Below are 23,331 nucleotides of genomic sequence, written 5' to 3'. Positions count from 1 at the left end.
GCTAGGCAGAACTGTCCCACTATGGCTGTCCCCTGTGGACCCTGCATCCACCACATTAACCCAGTGTGCCGTGATGGACACGTAACGTCCCTGGCCATGCCTACTGGTCCATGCATCTGTTCTGAGGTGCATCTTTCTACTGACTGCCTGAGTGCATGGACAATGCGGTCTTTGACATGCTGGTGAAGGGATGGGATGGCATTTCTTACAAAGAAGTGTCGACTGGGTAGGTCATAGCGTGGTACTGCGTAGGCCATCAGGGCTTTGAAAGCTTCGCTTTCAACCAACCGGTAGGGCATCATCTCTAACGAGATTAGTTTAGCAATGTGGGTGTTCAAACCCTGTGTACGTGGATGAGAGGATGAGTACTTCCTTTTCCTAATGAGAGTCTCTTGTAGGGTGAGCTGGACTGGAGAGCTGCATATGGTGGAACTAGCGGGGGTGGTGGTGGACATGGCAGATTGAGAGAGGGTTGGTGATGGTATTCTTGATGTTGGCCTACCTACAGTGTTTCCTACCAAGAACCTTGTGATTCCCTGACTGCTTTGACCATGCGACAATACCTCCACATTTGCTTTTGGTGGTGTCCTAACGGTGGGCTTACAGTGAGGGAAGCAAAGTAGCATTGCTGACTACCTTCAATCTGAGTGGGTGCATCAACGGTACGGGACGTTTGGTAGTTAGTCCAGGCTTGCAAGTGCATGCTTGTTAAATGTCTATGCATGCATGTTGTATTTAAATTTTGGACATTCTTCCCGCTGCTAAAGGTCTTTGAGCATTTCTTACAGATAACTTTGCGCTGATCATTCGGATCTTAGTTAAAAAATTCCCACACTGCACTCTTCCTACTATCGAATACCTTTTCAGGCTTGGAAACGCTGTTCTCCTTTCACCGGATGGCCACGCTGTCCTAAAAGTGTTTTTGGTTTTGTCAAACGTTTTTGGCCAGATACGGGCCTGCCAGATGAAAACTGTTGCGATCTAGATGCCTGCTGCGGATCATCCTCCTCCACTTCAGAGCTACTGCCAGCGGTATCCTGTTCCCCCAATGGCTGCCAATCTGGGTCAACAACTGGGTCATCTATCACCTCCTCTTCAATGTCATGTGCACCTTCCTCTGTGTCACCGTGTAAGGTGCTATAGTGTTCGGGACGGGGCACCATAGTCTCATCAGGGTCAGATTCTGGCTCAGTATACTGCGAGGGCAATGTAGTGATCTGAGTCAATGAAACAGCATAATAATCTAGCTGTGGCTGTGCATCTGTGCACTCCATGTCCGATTCATCTTGTAATGGGCTTTTAACAATTTCCCTCTCTAAGCCAGGCACGGTATGTGTAAAGAGCTCCATGGAGTAATCTGTAGTTTCGCCTGCCGCATCCTTCACTTTTGGTTTCGGTGAAGGACACAAGGAAGTGACTTGTTCCTGACCAGGAGCATCCACTGATGACTCGCTGCTTTTATATTTCGAACTTTCTGAAGAGGAGGCGAAAGAGCTAGAGGCTGAGTCAGCAAGGAAAGCCAAAACTTTTTCCTGCTGCTCCGGCTTTAAAAGCGGATTTCCTTCTCCCAGATAAGGGAGCCTTCGAGGCCTTGTGTAGCCAGACGATGACGCTGGCTCAACACCTCCAGCCTTAGGTGCTATTTTGCTTTTCCCACTACCACCAGATGCTCCACCACCACCACCACCATCAGTACCAGCTGGCAACGACCGCCCACGGCCTCTTCCACCAGTCTTCCTCATTTTTAGGGAAAATCTATCCAAAATAACAACCGTTATATGGTACTGTAGAAGGTGTATAGAAACTTGTTGTCAATTTAAATCTCCCTTTTTTTGGGGGGAGACTGCAGCAAAAAACAGGCCCTGTGTATTACACTACACAATGTAAGTGGCAGAACGTGGCTGGCAGATATACGACAAACAGAACTGACGTATAGAAACTTGTCAATTTATATCTCCCTTTTTTGGAGGGGAGAACGCAGCAAAAAACAGGCCCTGTGTATTACACTACGCAATGTACGTGGCAGAACGTGGCTGGCAGATATACGATAAATAGAACTGACGTATAGAAACTTGTTGGCAATTTAAATTTCCCTTTTTTGGGGGGAGACTACAGCAAAAAACAGGACCTGTGTATTACACTACACAATGTAAGTGGGAGAACGTGGCTGGCAGATATATGACAAACAGAACTGACGTTTAGAAACTTGTTGGCAATTGAAATCTCCCTTTTTTGGGGGGAAGACTGCAGCAAAAAAACAGGCCCAGTGTATTACACTACACAATGTAAGTGGCAGAACGTGGCTGGCAGATATACGATAAATAGAACTGACGTATAGAAACTTGTTGGCAATTTAAATTTCCCTTTTTTGGGGGGAGACTACAGCAAAAAACAGGACCTGTGTATTACACTACACAATGTAAGTGGGAGAACGTGGCTGGCAGATATATGACAAACAGAACTGACGTTTAGAAACTTGTTGGCAATTTAAATCTCCCTTTTTTGGGGGGGAGAGTGCAGCAAAAACAGGCCCTGTGTATTACACTACACAATGTAAGTGGCAGAACGTGGCTGGCAGATATACGACAAACAGAACTGACGTATAGAAACTTGTTGGCAAATTAAATCTCCCTTTTTTGGGGGGAGACTACAGCAAAAAACAGGACCTGTGTATTACACTACACAATGTAAGTGGGAGAACGTGGCTGGCAGATATACGACAAACAGAACTGACGTATAGAAACTTGTTGGCAAATTAAATCTCCCTTTTTTGGGGGGAGACTACAGCAAAAAACAGGACCTGTGTATTACACTACACAATGTAAGTGGGAGAACGTGGCTGGCAGATATACGACAAACAGAACTGACGTATAGAAACTTGTTGGCAAATTAAATCTCCCTTTTTTGGGGGGAGACTACAGCAAAAAACAGGACCTGTGTATTACACTACACAATGTAAGTGGGAGAACGTGGCTGGCAGATATACGACAAACAGAACTGACATATAGAAACTTATTGGCAATTTAAATCTCCCTTTTTATGGGGGGGAGAGTGCAGCAAAAACAGGCCCTGTGTATTACACTACACAATGTACGTGGCAGAATGAGGCTGGCAGATATACGACAAACAGAACTGACGTATAGAAACTTGTTGTCAATTTATATCTCCCTTTTTTGGAGGGGAGAACGCAGCAAAAAACAGGCCCTGTGTATTACACTACGCAATGTACGTGGCAGAACGTGGCTGGCAGATATACGACAAACAGAACTGACGTATAGAAACTTGTTGGCAATTTAAATCTCCCTTTTTGGGGGGGAAGACTGCAGCAAAAAAACAGGCCCAGTGTATTACACTACACAATGTAAGTGGCAGAACGTGGCTGGCAGATATATCAAAAAATACAAGGGCTGTAGTCCAATTTCAATCTCCCTACAATGATCAAAGGACAAGTATGGCAGCAATAAAAAGGACTGCTGCACACAAAAGTGTGGACAAAGAAACATTAGAACTGTGGAGAAAGGAGCAACAGGATTTTTGCTTTTAAAAAAGCAGTTGGTTTGCACAGCGGTGTACAAACAGCAATGCAGCTATCAGGGAGCCTTATAGGGCAGCCTACTAAGCTACAGCGCTGATGCACAAAAAAAAAACTCCACTGTCCCTGCAAAGAAAAGGTGGTGTTGGACAGTGGAAATCGCTACAGCACAAGCAGTTTCGGGTTAATCTTCTAACTATATCCCTTCTTCTGATGAAGCTGCAGCAACCTCTCCCTATACTAAGATCGGCAGAAGTAAGATGGCGGTCAGCGTGCATGCCCCTTTTTATCCCCTTTGACGCTGCAGAAAGCAAGCCAATCACTGTCATGCCCTTCTCTAAGATGGTGGGGACCGAGACCTATGTCATCACGCTGCCCACACTCTGCATCCGCCTTCATTAGATGAGAAATGGTGCTGAAAACGTCATACGAAACACGACATTGGCGCGAAGATCGCCGACCTCATGGCTGATCCCACACTAGGGTCGGGTTTCACAAAACCCGACTTTGCTAAAAGTCAGTGATTTTGGAAATTGTCCGATCCGTTTCGCTCAACCCTAATGGCTTATATGCTGTTGTGATCAAAAACAATTTTAATAAAACCCTGAGTTATTTAAATGCACTTACTTTTTATTTAACTAGCTACAGCAGGATTTTTTGCTCATTTTGTTCCTTGTTAATTTTTATTGAGTTTTTCATGACTTCCAGCTAATAATATAATTGGCTTTGGTCCCATGCAAAATGTAAATGACTGTAATAAACTTCCTCTGTGTATATACTCCCATGCTGTACATCTGAAGTCATTGGTGTGAAATGTGAGATTACCTGAGATTATTGACTTGTGAATGATCTCCATGTACAGCTTCCACTTGTACAGGTATTTGTGTAAATTGCAAGCTCCTATCTCATGTGGAGTTAAATAGCCCTTTCCGCCAAGGTAATACGTTTCCAGGAAGCTTTTATGTGACTTATTGACACAGAAATGTCTATAGCTCTGCACTCTTACCTCTTAGAGGAAATCTGTGCATCTACTATATAATTGTCTAAGGGTCACTTCCGTCTGTCTGTCCTTCTGTCACGGTTATTCATTCGCTAATTGGTCTCGCCAGCTGCCTGTCATGGCTGCAGGGACCAAGTCAGCGACGGGCACAGTCCGGAAAAAAATGGCCACGCCCTACTCCCCGCAGTCAGTGCCTGTCGCCCGCATACTCCACTCCGGTCACCGCTAACACAGTGTTAATGTCGGCGGTAACGGACCGCGTTATGCCGCGGGTAACGCACTCCATTACCGCCGCTATTAACCCTGTGTGTCTCCAACTTTTTACTATTGACGCTGCCTATGCGACATCAATAGTAAAAAATGTAATGTTAAAAATAATTAAAAAAAATAAACCTGCTATACTCACCCTCTGTAGTCGCTCCCGCCGGCCGCCATCTTCCGCTGCAGTTTCCGGTGGCAAAGATGGTATGGCAGAAGGACCTGCCATGACGTCACGGTCATGTGACCGCGACGTCATCACAGGCCATGCGAGCCTGCGCGACAAGGACCTGCCATGACATAACTGTCATGTGACCGCGAAGTCATCACAGGCCCTGCGCGCCTGCGCTAGAAAGATCTGCCATGATGTCATGGTCATGTGACGGCGACGTCATCCCAGGTCCTGCACCCACACCAACGCTGGGACCGGAAGCTGCCGTGGACTACAAGGGGCCTTCGGAAAGGTGAGTATATGTTTATTTTTTATTTTTTCACCTGTGACAAACCTGGCTGGGCAATATACTACATAGCTGGGCAATATACTACGCGACTGGCCAATATACTACGTGGCTCTGTGCTGTATACTACTTCGCTGTGCAATATACTACGTGGCTCTGTGTTGTATACTACGTCACTTGGCAATATACTACATCACTGGGCAATATACTACATCACTGGGCAATACACTACGTGTCTGGGCAATATACTACGTGGCTGGACAATATACTACGTCACTGGGCAATATACTACGTGGCTGGGCAATATACTATGTGGCTGCACAATATACTACATCACTGGGCAATATACTACATCACTGGCCAATATACTACGTGTCTGGGCAATATACTACGTGGCTGGACAATATACTATGTGACTGGGCAATATACTATGTAACTGGCCAATTTACTATGTGGCTGCGCAATATACTACCTCACTGGACAATATACTACGTCACTGGGCAATATACTACGTGGCTGGGCAATATACTACATCACTGGGCAATATACTACATCACTGGCCAATATACTACGTGTCTGGGCAATATACTACGTGGCTGGACAATATACTATGTCACTGGGCAATATACTATGTGGAAGATAGCCGTAGGCACTACTATAAATTGTGGTGCACAAGTAGGTGCCCAAACCGTACTTATGTTGTAGATAAACTTGGCACACACGTGGTCAAATGAAAGTGAGATTTAATTGAAAGAGAGTACATACAATATTGACGTTTCGGTCTCAGGTTAGACCTTCATCAATGTACCTCAATGTATCTCAAATATCTCGCTGAGGATCTGTTTATACCAAGGAAGGTGACGGGCACAAGGGGGCATTCTTTGCGTCTGGAGGAGAGAAGGTTTTTCCACCAACATAGAAGAGGACTCTTTACTGTTAGGGCAGTGAGAAGCTGGAATTGCTTGCCTGAGGAGGTGGTGATGGCGAACTCAGTCGAGGGGTTCAAGAGAGGCCTGGATGTCTTCCTGGAGCAGAACAATATTGTATCATACAATTAGGTTCTGTAGAAGGACGTAGATCTGGGGATTTATTATGATGGAATATAGGCTGAACTGGATGGACAAATGTCTTTTTTCGGCCTTACTAACTATGTTACTATGTTACTAGTGTTGAGCGATACCGTCCGATACTTGAAAGTATCGGTATCGGATAGTATCGGCCGATACCCGAAAAATATCGGATATCGCCGATACCGATATCCGATACCAATACAAGTCAATGGGACATCAAGTATCGGAAGGTATTCTCATGGTTCCCAGGGTCTGAAGGAGAGGAAACTCTCCTTCAGGCCCTGGGATCCATAGGGATGTGTAAAATAAAGAATTAAAATAAAAAATATTGATATATTTACCTTTCCGGCGGCCCCTGAACTCAGCGCGGGTAACCGGCAGGCTTCTTTGTTCAAAATCAGCGCTTTTAGGACCTGAGAAACACGTCCCGGCTTCTGATTGGTCGCGGGCCGCCCATGTGACCGGCACGCGACCAATCACAAGCCGCGACGTCACCGCAAGCTATTAGCGCGCTCTTTTTTGAAAAATGAGCGCGTTAATGACTTTCAAAGACGTAGCGGCTTGTGATTGGTCGCGGCCACGCGACCAATCACAAGCCGCGACGTCACCGCAAGCTATTAACGCGCTCATTTTTAAAAATGAGCGCGTTAATGGCTTTCAAATACGTAGCGGCTTGTGATTGGTCGCGTAGCCGCGACCAATCACAAGCCGCGACGCCACCGCAAGCTATTAACGCGCTCATTTTTAAAAATGAGCGCGTTAATGGCTTTCAAATACGTAGCGGCTTGTGATTGGTCGCGTAGCCGCGACCAATCACAAGCCGCGACGTCACCGCGACGCGCCGTCACGCCGTCACCGCGACGAGCCGCGACGTCACGCGCTCAGCGCGTTAATAGCTTGCGGTGACGTCGCGGCTTGTGATTGGTCGCGGCTACGCGACCAATCACAAGCCGCTACGTATTTGAAAGCCATTAACGCGCTCATTTTTAAAAATGAGCGCGTTAATAGCTTGCGGTGACGTCGCGGCTTGTGATTGGTCGCGTGGCCGCGACCAATCACAAGCCGCTACGTCTTTGAAAGTCATTAACGCGCTCATTTTTCAAAAAAGAGCGCGCTAATAGCTTGCGGTGACGTCGCGGCTTGTGATTGGTCGCGTGCCGGTCACATGGGCGGCCCGCGACCAATCAGAAGCCGGGACGTGATTCTCAGGTCCTAAAAGCGCTGATTTTGAACAAAGAAGCCTGCCGGTTACCCGCGCTGAGTTCAGGGGCCGCCGGAGAGGTAAATATATCAATATTTTTTATTTTAATTCTTTATTTTACACATCTCTATGTATCCGATACCGATACCCGATACCACAAAAGTATCGGATCTCGGTATCGGAATTCCGATACCGCAAGTATCGGCCGATACCCGATACTTGCGGTATCGGAATGCTCAACACTATATGTTACTATGTTACTCTCTTAGAGTATTTCATAGATTGACGTTCTAATAGGAGATTAATCCCTCTGCTTGTGGCTGGTACAGCTATAAATAGCAGGCTACAACTTTTGTGGCCTGCTATTTATAGCTGTACCAGCCACAAGCAGAGGGATTAATCTCCTATTAGAACGTCAATCTATGAAATACTCTAAGAGAGGTATATTGATGAAGGTCTAACCTGAGACCGAAACGTCAATATTGTATGTACTCTCTTTCAATTAAATCTCACTTTCATTTGACCACGTGTGTGCCAAGTTTATCTACAACATGGGCAATATACTATGTCACTGGGCAATATACTACGTGGCTGGTCAATATACTACGTCACTGGGCAATATACTACGTAACTGGCCAATATACTACGTGGCTGCAAAATATACTACGTGGCTGGGCAATATACTACGTGGCTGCGCAATATACTATGTGGCTGGGCAATATACTACATGGGCTGTGCAATATACTACGTGGACATGCATTGTTGTGAATTCTGTGGCTGAATTCACTCCTGTGGTCACAAGTGGTACTGTAGCCTCTGAGCTTCCTCCCTCAGGTGTTCTGGTGAGCTCGTTAACTGCTTCATTACTTAACTCCGCCTGATGCTGCTATCCTTGCTCCTTGTCAATGTTTCAGTGTTGGATCTGAGCTTCTCCTGATTGTTCCTGTGACCTGCTGCTCTGTATAGCTAAGTGCTTTTTGCTTTTTTGTTGCTTTTTTTCTGTCCAGCTTGTCTTTTGTTTTGCTGGAAGCTCTGAGACGCAAAGGGTGTACCGCCGTGCCGTTAGTTCGGCACGGTGGGTTTTTTTTTGCCCCCTTTGCGTGGTTTTGCTTTAGGGTTTTTTGTAGACTGCAAAGTTCGCTTTACTGTCCTCACTCTGTCCTAGAATATCGGGCCCCACTTTGCTGAATCTATTTCATCCCTACGTTTTGTCTTTTCATCTTACTCACAGTCATTATATGTGGGGGGCTGCCTTTTCCTTTGGGGAATTTCTCTGGGGCAAGTCAGGCCTATTTTTCTATCTTCAGGCTAGCTAGTTTCTTAGGCTGTGCCGAGTTGCCTAGGTAGTTGTTAGGCGCAATCCACAGCCGCTTTTAGTTGTGTTTAGGATAGGATCAGGTGTGCAGTCTACAGAGTTTCCACGTCTCAGAGCTCGTTCTTGTATTTTTGGGTATTTGTCAGATCACTGTGTGCGCTCTGATCGCTAAGCACACTGTGTTTCTGGATTGCCTTCATAACACCTGTCATTAGCAAACATAACAGTACAAGGAGCCAAACTAATGATTCTCAATAGAGGGAAAGAAAAAGTTCTGACATCATTTTTTTTTTTTTTTTTCCTGCTCTGTGTTCACTTTTTTTTTTCCCCTAGACATTTGGGTGATTCTGGACACAGGTGTGGACATGGATATTCAGGGTCTGTGCTCTTCAATAGATAATCTCATTATAAATGTACAAAAAATTCAAGATACTATTGATCAGAAATCTATGTTAGAACCAAGAATTCCTATTCCTGATTTGTTTTTTGGAGATAGAACTAAGTTTCTAAGTTTCAAAAATAATTGTAAGCTATTTCTGGCCTTGAAACCTCATTCTTCTGGTAATCCTATTCAACGAGTTTTGATTATTATTTCTTTTTTGCGCGGCGACCCTCAAGACTGGGCATTTTCTCTTGCGCCAGGAGACCCTGCATTGAGTAGTGTCGATGCGTTTTTCCTGGCGCTCGGATTGCTGTATGATGAGCCTAATTCAGTGGATCAGGCTGAGAAAAATTTGCTGGCTTTGTGCCAGGGTCAGGATGATATAGAAGTATATTGTCAGAAATTTAGGAAATGGTCAGTACTCACTCAGTGGAATGAATCTGCGCTGGCAGCTTTGTTCAGAAAGGGTCTCTCTGAGGCTCTTAAGGATGTCATGGTGGGATTTCCTATGCCTGCTGGTTTGAATGCGTCTTTGTCTTTGGCCATTCAGATCGGTCGACGCTTGCGCGAGCGTAAATCTGTGCACCATTTGGCGGTACTGCCTGAGGTTAAACCTGAGCCTATGCAGTGCGATAGGACTATGACTAGAGTTGAACGGCAGGAATACAGACGTCTGAATGGTCTGTGTTTCTACTGTGGTGATTCCACTCATGCTATTTCTGATTGTCCTAAGCGCACTAAGCGGTCCGCTAGGTCTGCCGTCATTGGTACTGTACAGTCCAAATTCCTTCTGTCCATTACCTTGATATGCTCTTTGTCGTCGTTTTCTGTCATGGCGTTTGTGGATTCGGGCGCTGCCCTGAATCTGATGGATTTGGATTATGCTAAACGTTGTGGGTTTTTCTTGGAGCCTTTGCGGTGTCCTATTCCATTGAGAGGAATTGATGCTACACCTTTGGCCAAGAATAAACCTCAATACTGGGCCCAGCTGACCATGTGCATGGCTCCTGCACATCAGGAAGTTATTCGCTTTCTGGTGTTGCATAATCTGCATGATGTGGTCGTGTTGGGGTTGCCATGGCTACAAACCCATAATCCAGTATTGGATTGGAATTCCATGTCGGTATCCAGCTGGGGTTGTCAGGGGGTACATGGTGATGTTCCATTTTTGTCGATTTCGTCATCCACCCCTTCTGAGGTCCCAGAGTTCTTGTCTGATTATCAGGATGTATTTGAAGAGCCCAAGTCCGATGCTCTACCTCCGCATAGGGATTGTGATTGTGCTATCAATTTGATTCCTGGTAGTAAATTCCCTAAAGGTCGATTATTTAATTTATCCGTGCCCGAACACGCCGCAATGCGCAGTTATGTGAAGGAATCCCTGGAGAAGGGACATATTCGCCCATCGTCATCACCACTGGGAGCAGGGTTCTTCTTTGTAGCCAAGAAGGATGGTTCGCTGAGACCGTGTATTGATTACCGCCTTCTTAATAAGATCACTGTTAAATTTCAGTATCCCTTGCCATTGTTATCTGACTTGTTTGCTCGGATTAAGGGGGCTAGTTGGTTCACTAAGATAGATCTTCGTGGTGCGTATAATCTGGTGAGAATCAGGCAAGGAGATGAATGGAAAACTGCATTCAATACGCCCGAGGGTCATTTTGAGTATCTAGTGATGCCGTTCGGACTTGCCAATGCTCCATCTGTGTTTCAGTCTTTTATGCATGACATCTTCCGTGAGTATCTGGATAAATTCCTGATTGTTTACTTGGATGACATTTTGATCTTCTCAGATGATTGGGAGTCTCATGTGAAGCAGGTCAGAATGGTTTTTCAGGTCCTGCGTGCTAACTCTTTGTTTGTGAAGGGATCAAAGTGTCTCTTCGGTGTGCAGAAAGTTTCATTTTTGGGGTTCATCTTTACCCCTTCTACTATCGAGATGGATCCAGTTAAGGTCCAAGCCATCCAGGATTGGATTCAGCCGACATCTCTGAAAAGTCTGCAAAAGTTCCAGGGCTTTGCTAATTTTTATCGTCGCTTCATCTGTAATTTTTCTAGCATTGCCAAACCATTGACCGATTTGACCAAGAAGGGTGCTGATTTGGTTAATTGGTCTTCTGCTGCTGTGGAAGCTTTTCAGGAGTTGAAGCGTCGTTTTTGTTCTGCCCCTGTGTTGTGTCAGCCAGATGTTTCTCTTCCGTTCCAGGTCGAGGTTGATGCTTCTGAGATTGGAGCAGGGGCGGTTTTGTCACAGAGAGGTTCTGATTGCTCAGTGATGAAACCATGTGCTTTCTTTTCCAGGAAGTTTTCGCCCGCTGAGCGTAATTATGATGTGGGCAATCGAGAGTTGCTGGCCATGAAGTGGGCATTCGAGGAGTGGCGTCATTGGCTTGAAGGAGCTAAGCATCGCGTGGTGGTATTGACTGATCATAAGAACTTGACTTATCTCGAGTCTGCCAAGCGCTTGAATCCTAGACAGGCCCGTTGGTCGTTATTTTTTGCCCGCTTCGACTTTGTGATTTCGTACCTTCCGGGCTCTAAAAATGTGAAGGCGGATGCTCTGTCTAGGAGTTTTGTGCCCGACTCTCCGGGTTTATCTGAGCCAGCAGGTATCCTCAAGGAAGGAGTCATTGTGTCTGCCATCTCCCCTGATTTGCGGCGGGTGCTGCAAAAATTTCAGGCGAATAAACCTGATCGTTGTCCAGCAGAGAAACTGTTCGTCCCTGATAGGTGGACTAATAAACTTATCTATGAACTTCATTGTTCGGTGTTGGCTGGTCATCCTGGAATCTTTGGTACCAGAGAGTTAGTGGCTAGATCCTTCTGGTGGCCATCTCTGTCACGGGATGTACGTACTTTTGTGCAGTCCTGTGGGATTTGTGCTAGGGCTAAGCCCTGCTGTTCTCGTGCCAGTGGGTTGCTTTTGCCCTTGCCGGTCCCAAAGAGGCCTTGGACACATATTTCGATGGATTTCATTTCTGATCTTCCCGTTTCTCAAAAGATGTCGGTCATTTGGGTGGTCTGTGATCGCTTTTCTAAAATGGTCCATCTGGTGCCCTTGGCTAAATTGCCTTCCTCCTCTGATTTGGTACCTTTGTTCTTTCAGCATGTGGTTCGGTTGCATGGCATTCCTGAGAATATTGTTTCTGACAGAGGTTCCCAGTTTGTTTCAAGGTTTTGGCGAGCCTTTTGTGGTAGGATGGGCATTGACCTATCCTTTTCCTCGGCTTTCCATCCTCAGACTAATGGCCAGACCGAACGAACCAATCAGACCTTGGAAACATATCTGAGATGTTTTGTTTCTGCAGACCAGGATGATTGGGTGTCCTTTTTGCCGTTGGCTGAGTTCGCCCTTAATAATCGGGCCAGCTCGGCTACTTTGGTTTCTCCATTTTTTTGCAATTCTGGGTTCCATCCTCGTTTCTCTTCAGGACAGGTTGAGTCTTCGGACTGTCCTGGTGTGGATTCTGTGGTGGATAGGTTGCAGCAGATCTGGACTCAGGTAGTGGACAATTTGATCTTGTCCCAGGAGAAAGCTCAACTTTTCGCTAATCGCAGACGCCGTGTGGGTCCCCGACTTCGTGTTGGGGATCTGGATTGGTTATCTTCTCGTCATATTCCTATGAAGGTTTCCTCTCCTAAATTTAAACCTCGTTTTATTGGTCCGTATAGGATTTCTGAGGTTCTCAATCCTGTGTCTTTTCGTTTGACCCTCCCAGACTCCTTTTCCATACATAATGTATTCCATAGGTCGTTGTTGCGGAGATACGTGGCACCTATGGTTCCATCTGTTGAGCCTCCTGCCCCGGTTTTGGTGGAGGGGGAATTGGAGTATATTGTGGAGAAGATTTTGGATTCTCGTGTTTCTAGACGGAAACTCCAGTATCTGGTTAAATGGAAGGGTTATGCTCAGGAAGATAATTCCTGGGTTTTTGCCTCTGATGTTCATGCTTCCGATCTTGTTCGTGCCTTTCATGCGGCTCATCCTGGTCGGCCTGGGGGCTCTGGTGAGGGTTCGGTGACCCCTCCTCAAGGGGGGGGTACTGTTGTGAATTCTGTGGCTGAATTCACTCCTGTGGTCACAAGTGGTACTGCAGCCTCTGAGCTTCCTCCCTCAGGTGTTCTGGTGAGCTCGTTAACTGCTTCATTACTTAACTCTGCCTGATGCTGCTATCCTTGCTCCTTGTCAATGTTTCAGTGTTGGATCTGAGCTTCTCCTGATTGTTCCTGTGACCTGCTGCTCTGTATAGCTAAGTGCTTTTTGCTTTTTTGTTGCTTTTTTTCTGTCCAGCTTGTCTTTTGTTTTGCTGGAAGCTCTGAGACGCAAAGGGTGTACCGCCGTGCCGTTAGTTCGGCACGGTGGGTTTTTTTTTGCCCCCTTTGCGTGGTTTTGCTTTAGGGTTTTTTGTAGACTGCAAAGTTCGCTTTACTGTCCTCACTCTGTCCTAGAATATCGGGCCCCACTTTGCTGAATCTATTTCATCCCTACGTTTTGTCTTTTCATCTTACTCACAGTCATTATATGTGGGGGGCTGCCTTTTCCTTTGGGGAATTTCTCTGGGGCAAGTCAGGCCTATTTTTCTATCTTCAGGCTAGCTAGTTTCTTAGGCTGTGCCGAGTTGCCTAGGTAGTTGTTAGGCGCAATCCACAGCCGCTTTTAGTTGTGTTTAGGATAGGATCAGGTGTGCAGTCTACAGAGTTTCCACGTCTCAGAGCTCGTTCTTGTATTTTTGGGTATTTGTCAGATCACTGTGTGCGCTCTGATCGCTAAGCACACTGTGTTTCTGGATTGCCTTCATAACACCTGTCATTAGCAAACATAACAATGCATATTCTAGAATACCCGATGCGTTAGAATCGGGCCACCATCTAGTCTACTATATAATTGTCTAAGGGTCACTTCCATCTTTCTTTCTGTCTGTCCTTCTGTCTGTCTGTCTGTCATGGATTTTCATTGTTCGCGGCCTCTGTCTGTCATGGAAATCCAAGTCGCTGATTGGTCGCGACAAAACAGCCACGACCAATTGGCGACGGGCACAGTCTGGAAGAAAATGGCCGCTCCTTACTTCCCGCAGTCAGTGCCTGGCGCCTGCATACTCCCCTCCAGTCACCGCTCACACAAAGTTAATGCCGGCGGTAACGGACCGCGTTATGCCGCGGGTACCACACTCCGTTACCACTGCTATTTACCCTGTGTGTCCCCAACTTATACGACATCAATAGTAAAAAAAAGTAATGTTAAAAATAATAAACAAAAAACCTACTATTCTCACCCTCCGTCGTCGCATCCTCTCCTCAGCAGTGCAAGCGGCAGGTTCCGGAGCCAAGGATGGCATGCTAGAAGGACCTTCCATGACGTCACGGTCATGTGACCGCGATGTCATCACAGGTCCTGTGCTCATCCAACCCTGGGACCGGAAGCTGCCGCCTGCACTGCACACAGGCGACAGACTACAAGGGCTCCCTCGGAAGGTGAGTATATTTATTTATTATTTTAACTCTTTTTTTAACCTGTTACATACATGTCTTGGCAATATAATACATGGCTGGGCAATATACTACGTGACTGGCCAATATACTACGTGACTGGGCAGTATACTTCGTGGCAGTGCTGTATACTACGTCGCTGTGCAATATACTACGTTACTGAATAATATACTACGTAATTGTGCAATATACTACGTGACTGGGCAATATACTATGTGACTGTGTAATATACTACGTCACTGGGCAATATACTACGTGGCTGGGCAATATACTACGAGACTGGGCAATATACTACGTGACTGGGCAATAGACTACGTAGCTGGGCAATATACTACGTGACTGGGCAATATACTACTAGGCTGGGCAATATACTACGTGTCTGTGCTGTATACTATGTGGCTCTGTGCTGTATACTACGTTGCTGTGCAATATACTACGTGGCTGGGCAATATACTACGTGACTGGGCAATATACTACGTGGCTGGGCAATATACTACGTGGCTGGGCAATATACTACGTGGCTGGGCAATATACTACATGGCTAGGCAATATACTACGTGGACTGTGCAATATACTACGTAACTGGGCAATATACTAAGTGGCTGGGCAATATACTACGTGGCTGGGCAATATACTACATGGCTGGGCAATGTACTACGTGGTTGGGCAATATACTACGTGGCTGGGCAATATACTATGTGGCTGGGCAATATACTACATGGCTGGGCAATGTACTACGTGGTTGGGCAATATACTATGTGGCTGGGCAATATACTACGTGGACTGTGCAATATACTACGTGGACATGCATATTCTAGAATACCTGATGTGTTAGAATCGGGCCACCATCTAGTTTCTATTATAATTGAGCATGCTGCTCTTGTCTCTAGATGAAATTGTATCTGAATTGAATGAAGCTAATGATAAAGGGGGGTTTCTGGATTATTGAGAAATTCTGCAATTAATTCTGCATTATGAAAATTGTTCAATACATACGTCTATTTAATGCTAGACATCGGCAATAAGATTTACTCCTAAGTATGTCAGGAAAATCTTTTTCATTAGTCATAGTGTCTTGTCTTTTATTGAACTTTGAATCACCCTTCTCCATAATCCATGCAAAATGAATGAACGTTTAGGGGGGCTAATATTGATATTGCAGTTTGTTAATGAATTTAAACAGAATACATGCAAGACCGGTCCGTCTCGTGTTTCTACTTGGTCTCTTTTGAGCAGCATTAAGTTAATTGCACTGTCATTTTGTTTACGAGTAAATTGACTTGAAATATAAGATTGCAGAATTTGTAATGTGCAGAGTCCAGAATCTCTATCTTTAGTATTATAATGTAGAAATAGTCACAAACCAATGACAGTGCAACAATTATGTAGGTATGTTTTAAAAACTTTTGTCTATTTTATTATCTTGGTAGATTTACTCATCTGTAGTACCTGATTTCAGATTGGTAACAATAGATGAGAAATATGTTGCATGAGCTAAGTAATATTTAATTAGTGATATTGAATAGTACAAGTATTACAAATCACAGGCCAAAAAGCACAAATAAAAATTAGGCCTGAATGCTAAAATTTGATAGCAAAAAATAAAGCAATAATTTCTTTCACACCAGCATTTAATACAGTGAATCCTGTTCAGTCATAAAGTACATATTAAAGCTGTAAATCATCAGAAATGCCTTATTTGTAGACCAAGGAGAGCAGGAATGATAATGTGTGAACAAGATGGGTGATACCCATTGCTGAGACTGTATATTAGCAACAAAATAAGTATTGTAATGTAATCTCATGGATGGAGGGTAAAGAAATGTCGGGAAGTGACAAAATGATATATGTTATTACAGGGATAGAAAAGCTAAACTAAATTTCACATACTGAGTGCCAAAAGCAACAAATGTGGATATCTCTGTAATGGAGCGATGCAGTGCAAAAAGGAAAGATCAGGGCACCTCATTGATTTTTACCACGTAATTTTTTTCAGCAAGTGTCATGCCCACTTTAAAGTGGATATCCGGAACTTTGTGAAAATAAAAAATAAGCCTAAGAACTATCAGGCATGTAGTTGCTACCAACCTGTCTGTAGGGCCCATGCCCATTCTTTGTTGGAACAAAGAGGTCACAGACCGCTCCTGCCGGCGATTCAGCAGCTTCTGCTCGCATCATGTCAACACACCAGAGGCATCTTTTCTGTTCAACTCTTTTGACAGGGCGGGACATCCAACGTCATTCTGATTGGCAGCCGAATCCCAGCTGCCTAACTCTATGAACTACCTGTCAAAAGAGCTGGGAGGAAAAGAAGCTGCCGCTAACACCTATGAAAGGTCAGGATTAATATCCTGCTAATTAAGTGCCTTATGAAAGAGGCAGACCAACTCTGAAATGAGCTGCCCAAATAAATACCTTTTAGCTGATGTCATCTCTGGTTTTCCGCACTCACAAGCACAGTATTTCTTTTTGCTCTGGCTTTCTGATTCCTGGCTACCAAACTGGATCACATGAAAACAGCAGCAGTTCCCGGGAGATTGATCATTGTAACTGCATCAGTGTTGTGCCTGCTAAATACACAGCAAGGTGAGCATATTACAACTCACCTCTTTAGACTCCTTTGCTTGTAGTATCATATTTAGGAGCACTCTCCTTTCTTTTTAATTATGTGTTTTGATCAGAGGAAGCTTATGCCTAGGATGTGTACTCAACTACCTCTGCATAAATTAATCTCAGTCTTGGTGTCTTTTTCCCAAAGCAAATCTACTGGTGTCATTACCTGTTCTCTGCAGGAGGCCACTACTTCAATTGACATTGAAGTGTCAGCTCTCCCTCACTTCCCTAGTTAGAATTAATTTCTCTCTTCCCCAGCTATAATTAATCTCATATGGTCAATATGGAGTCCTACTTCAACCGAGGTTAAAGTGTTAGTTCTTTCTCACTTTCCAGCTGTAATTAATCCCATATGTTCAATGTGAGGTTGATATATCTCCTCTCCCTTCATAAGATATATCTTATGGATTTAATTTTTTCTCTATGACACCCCTTTAAGGTTTTCCCCATTTACTTATGGGCATTACCACTAAGATAATGGGTTGCTTGGTGAAACAAGTTATCACTTATCCACAAGATAAGTGAAAAGTTATAGATTGGTGGAAATCTGACCACTGGATCATGCACAAATTTGCAGAATGGAACACTTTTACCCCTCTAAAAATGAAGTGATGGCACACATGCCAGATCAGTGCTTTATTTTTTCCCTATGTGGATGACTCAACTTCTAATGTAATGCGAAGCCAAGGCGGTGAAACGCGCGTTGAGGCTCCTGAGTGTCCCTTCTGCACTCCTGTACTTTAATTACAACATGTCTCAAGTTACGTCATATTGCCTTATCTCCACATCTAAATGATACCTCACTTTGGGGCATTCCTGACTGTAGTTTTGATATCAAGCAAATAACGATATGCACATATAGCACTTATATATTTTGTCTCAGTGAAACTATGCCTGAATCTGCTGCTTAGATCATTAACCCCTTAGTGACAGAGCCAATTTGGTACTTAATGACCGAGCCAATTTTTACAATTCTTACCACTGTCAATTTATGAGGTTATATCTCTGCAACGCTTTAAGGGATCCTGCTGATTCTGAGTCTGTATTTTATGAAATATTGTAATTCATGTTAGTGGTAACATTTCTTTGATATTACTTGCGATTATGAAAAAACGAAATAATGGTGAACATTTTTAAAATTTTGCAGTTTTCAAACTTTGAATTTTGATGCCCTTAAGTCAGAGAGATATATCACACAAAATAGTTAATAAATAACATTTCCCAAATGTCTACTTTACATCAGCACAATTTTGGAAACACATTTTTTTTTTGTTAGGAAGTTATAAGGATTAAAAGTTGACCAGTAATTTGTCATTTTTACTGTACAACAAAATTTACAAAACCATATTTTTTAGGGACCATCTCACATTTAAAGTCACTTTGAGGGGTGTACATGACAGAAAATACACAAACTTGACACCATTCTAAAAAACTACACCCCTCAAGGTGCTCAATACCACATTCAAGAAGTTTATTAACCTTTTACATGCTTCACAGGAACTGAAACAATGTGGAAGGAAAAAATGAACACTGAACTTTTTTTTGCAAACATTTTACATCAGAACCAATTTCTTTTTTATTTTCACAAGTGTAAAAAGAGAAAATGAACCACAAAATTTGTTGTGCAATTTCTCCTGAATATGCTGATACTCCATATGTGGGGGTAAACCACTGTTTGGGTGCACAGCAGGGCTTGGAAGAGAAGGAGCACTGTTTGACTTTTTCAATGCAGAATTGGCTGGAATTGAGATCAGACGCCATGTCGCGTTTGGAGAGCCCCTGATGTGCCGAAACAGTGGAAACGCCCCACAAGTGACACCATTTTGGAAACTAGACCCCTTAAGGAACTTATCTAGATGTGTGGTGAGTAGTGTTGAGCGATACCGTCCGATACTTGAAAGTATCGGTATCGGATAGTATCGGCCGATACCCAAAAAATATCGGATATCGCCGATACCGATATCCGATACCAATACAAGTCAATGGGACATCAAGTATCGGAATGTATCCTCATGGATCCCAGGGTCTGAAGGAGAGGAAACTCTCCTTCAGGCCCTGGGATCCATATTAAAGTGTAAAATAAAGAATTAAAATAAAAAATATTGTTATATTCACCTCTCCGGCGGCCCCTGGACATCAGCGGGAGGATCCGGCGTCCGGCACGGCTTCTTTCTTCAAAATGCGCGCCTTTAGGACCTGTGGAATGACGTCCCGGCTTCTGATTGGTCGCGTGCCGCCCATGTGACCGCCACGCGACCAATCAGAAGCCGCGACGTCATTCCTCAGGTCCTAAAAGGCGCTCATTCTAGGACTTTAGCTGAGGAATGACGTCGCGGCTTCTGATTGGTCGCGTGGCGGTCACATGGGCGGCACGCGACCAATCAGAAGCCGGGACGTCATACCACAGGTCCTAAAGGCGCGCATTTTGAAGAAAGAAGCCGTGCCGGACGCCGGTTCCTCGCGCAGATGTCCAGGGGCCGCCGGAGAGGTGAATATAACAATATTTTTTATTTTAATTCTTTATTTTACACTTCCGATACCGATACCCGATATCACAAAAATATCGGATCTCGGTATCGGAATTCCGATACCGCAAGTATCGGCCGATACCCGATACTTGCGGTATCGGACTGCTCAACACTAGTGGTGAGCACTTTGAACCACCAAGTGCTTCACAGAAGTTTATAACGTAGAACCGTGAAAATAAAAAAATCTTATTTTTTACACAAAAATGATTTTTTTGCCCACAAATTCTTATTTCACAAGGGTAACAAGAGAAATTCGACAATGGAAGTTGTGCAATTTCTCCTGAGTATGTTGAAACCCCATATGTGGGGGTAAACCGCTGTTTGGGCGCACAGCAGAGCTTGGAAGAAAAGGAGTTCCGTTTCACTTTTTCAATGCAGAGTTGGCTGGAATTGAGATCGGATGCCATGTCACGTTTGGAGAGCCCCTGATGTGCCTAAACAGTGGAACCCCCCCACAATTGACCCCATTTTGGAAACTAGACCCATTAAGGAACCTATCTAGATGTTTGGTGAGCACTTTGAACCCCTAAGTGCTTCACAGAAATTTATAACGTAGAGCCATGAAAATAAAAAATCCTTTTTTTTTCTTCAAAAATGATTTTTTAGCCCACAATTTTTTATTTTCTCAATGGTACCAGGAGAAATTGGACCCCTGAAATTTGTTGTCCAGTTTTTCCTGAGTATGTTGATATCCCATATGAGGGGGGACCACTGTTTGGGCACACATCGGGGCTCAGAAGGGAAGTAGTGATGTTTTAAAATGCAGACTTTGATGGAATGGTCTGCGGGCGTCATGTTGCATTTGCAGAGCTCCTGATGTACCTAAACAGTATAAACCCCCCACAAGTGACCCCATTTTGAAAACTAGACCCCCCAAAGAGCTTATCTAGATGTGTGCTGAGCACTATGAACCCCCAACTGCTTCAAAGAAGTTTATAATGTAGAGCCATGAAAATAAAAAATCATATTTTTTCCACAAAAATGATCTTCTCACCCCCAAATTTTAACTTTCACAAGGGTAACAGGGGAAATTGGACCCCAAAATTTATTGTGCAATTTATCTTGAGTACGCTGATACCCCATATGAGGGGGGACCACTGTTTGAGCACACATCGGGGCTCGGAAGGGAAGTAGTGACGTTTTAAAATGCAGACTTTGATGGAATGGTCTGCGGGCGTTATGTTTCGTTTGCAGAGCCCCTGATGTACCTAAACAGTAGAAACCCCCACAAGTGACCCCAATTTGGAAACTAGACCCCCAAGGAACTTATCTAGATGTGTGGTGAGCACTTTGAACCCCCAAGTGCTTCATAGAAGTTTAAAATGCAGAGTCGTGAAAATAAAAAATAAATATTTTTTCCACAAAAATGATTTTTTTAGCCCTAATTTTTATTTCCCCAAGGGTAACAGGAGAGATTGGACCCCAAAAGTTGTTGCCAATTTGTACTGAGTATTCTGATACCCCATGTGTGGGGAGACCACTGTTTGGGCACACAACGGGGCTCGGAAGGGAAGTAGTGACGTTTTAAAATGCAGACTTTGATGGAATGGTCTGTGGGTGTCATGTTACATTTTCAGAGCCCCTGATGTACCTAAACAGTAGAACCCCCCACATGTGACCCCATTTTGGAAACTAGACCCCCCCAAGAAACTTATATAGATATGTTGTGAGCATGTTGACTGCCCAAGTGCTTCTCAGAAGTTTGATGCAGAGCCGTGAAAATAAAAAATCGTTTTTTTCCACAAAAATGATTTTTTAGCCCCCTACTTTTTTATTTTCGCAATGGGAGAAACTGGACCCCAAAAGTTGTTGTCCAATTTGTCCTGAGTACACTGATGCCCCAGATGTGGGGGTAAACCTCTGTTTGGGTGCACGGCAGAACTCAGGAGGGAGCACCATTTGACTTTTTGAGCGCACAATTGGCTCTCGCATTTGGAGACCCCCTGATGTACCTAAACAGTGGAAACCCCCAATTCTAACTCCAACCCTAATCCCAACCCAATCCATAATCCTAATCACAACCCTAACCATAACCCTAATCACAATGCTAACCCCCAAACACCCCAAACCTTAATTCCAACCCTAAACATAACCCTAATCAAAACCCTAAGCCCAACACACCCCTAATCCTAAACTCAACCTTAACCTTAAACCTAACTCTAATACCAACCCTAATCCCAATACACCCCTAACCTTAATCCCAACCCTAACCTTAACCCTAATCCCAAACCTAACCCTAATCCCAAACCTAACCCTAACGCCAACCCTAATCCAAACCCTAATCCCAACTCTAACTCTAATCTCAACCCTAACTCTAACATTAGCCCCAACCCTAACCCTAACTTTAGCCCCAACCCTAACCCCTAACTTTAGCCACAACCCTAACTCTAACTTTAGCCCCAACCCTTACCCTAACTTTAGCCCCAACTCTAACCCTAACTTTAGCCTCAACCCTAACCCTAGCCCCAACCCTAACCCTAGCCCCAACCCTAACCCTAACCCTAGCCCCAACCCTAACCCTAACTTTAGCCTCAACCCTAACCATAGCCCCAACCCTAAATCTAGCCCCAACCCTAACCCTAACCCTAACTTTAGCCCAACTCAATTTAGCCCAACTGTAACCCTAATTGGAAAATGGAAATACATACATTTCTTTTAATTTTATTATTTTTTCCTAACTAAGCGGGTGATAAAGGGGTGGGGTTATTTACTATATTTTTATTTTGATCACTGTGATAGGATCTATCACAGTGATCAAAATGAAGCAAGAGGAATAATCTTCCTCTGCTGGCCGGCAGATCACAGCGGGCGCACTGCGCATGCGCCCTCCATTTGATTACCGGAGGAAGAAGCCGGCGGCTAGGAGGGGACGCAGGAGGACCCAGGGACACTGGTACGTATGACAGGGTCCCCGATCCCCCTATTTCTCTGTCCTCTGATATGCGATCACATCAGAGGACAGACACATCCCTTTTTTTTGTGGTCGCCGGTAAATGGTTAATTACAGGGGTTGGTAAAAACCGACCCCGATCATGTTTTTTGGGGTCTCGGCTACCCTGGCAGCCGAAACCCCAAAGATCTGCTGGGTGTCGGCTGGCGGGTGCACTGCGCCCGCCATTTTTTTTAAGGAAGTAGATGGCGGCGCCCATGGGGAACCACGAGGAGCATCGGGGGACATAGGTAAGTATCGGGGGACGATCGGGGACCCCATTTCTCTGTCCCCTGATGTGCGATCACATCAGAGGACAGAGAAATTAAATGGCAAATCGCGTCTATTACCGGCGATCGCAACCCGGGGGTCGGTAAAAACCAACCCGAATCATGTTCTCTGGGGTTGCAGCTACCCCTGGCAACCGAGACCCCAGAGAAAATCTGACTCTGGGGGCGCTATACACTTTTTCCACAGCGCCGTTAATTAACGGCGCTGTGGTTTAAGTACCCTTAACTACTGCCGTTAAAAGGCATATTGCGGTCATTAAGGGGTTAA

Source organism: Ranitomeya imitator, chromosome 1 (genome assembly GCF_032444005.1).
Source record: "Ranitomeya imitator isolate aRanImi1 chromosome 1, aRanImi1.pri, whole genome shotgun sequence".
NCBI lineage: Eukaryota > Metazoa > Chordata > Amphibia > Anura > Dendrobatidae > Ranitomeya > Ranitomeya imitator.
Note: the sequence above shows the minus strand (reverse complement) of the source record.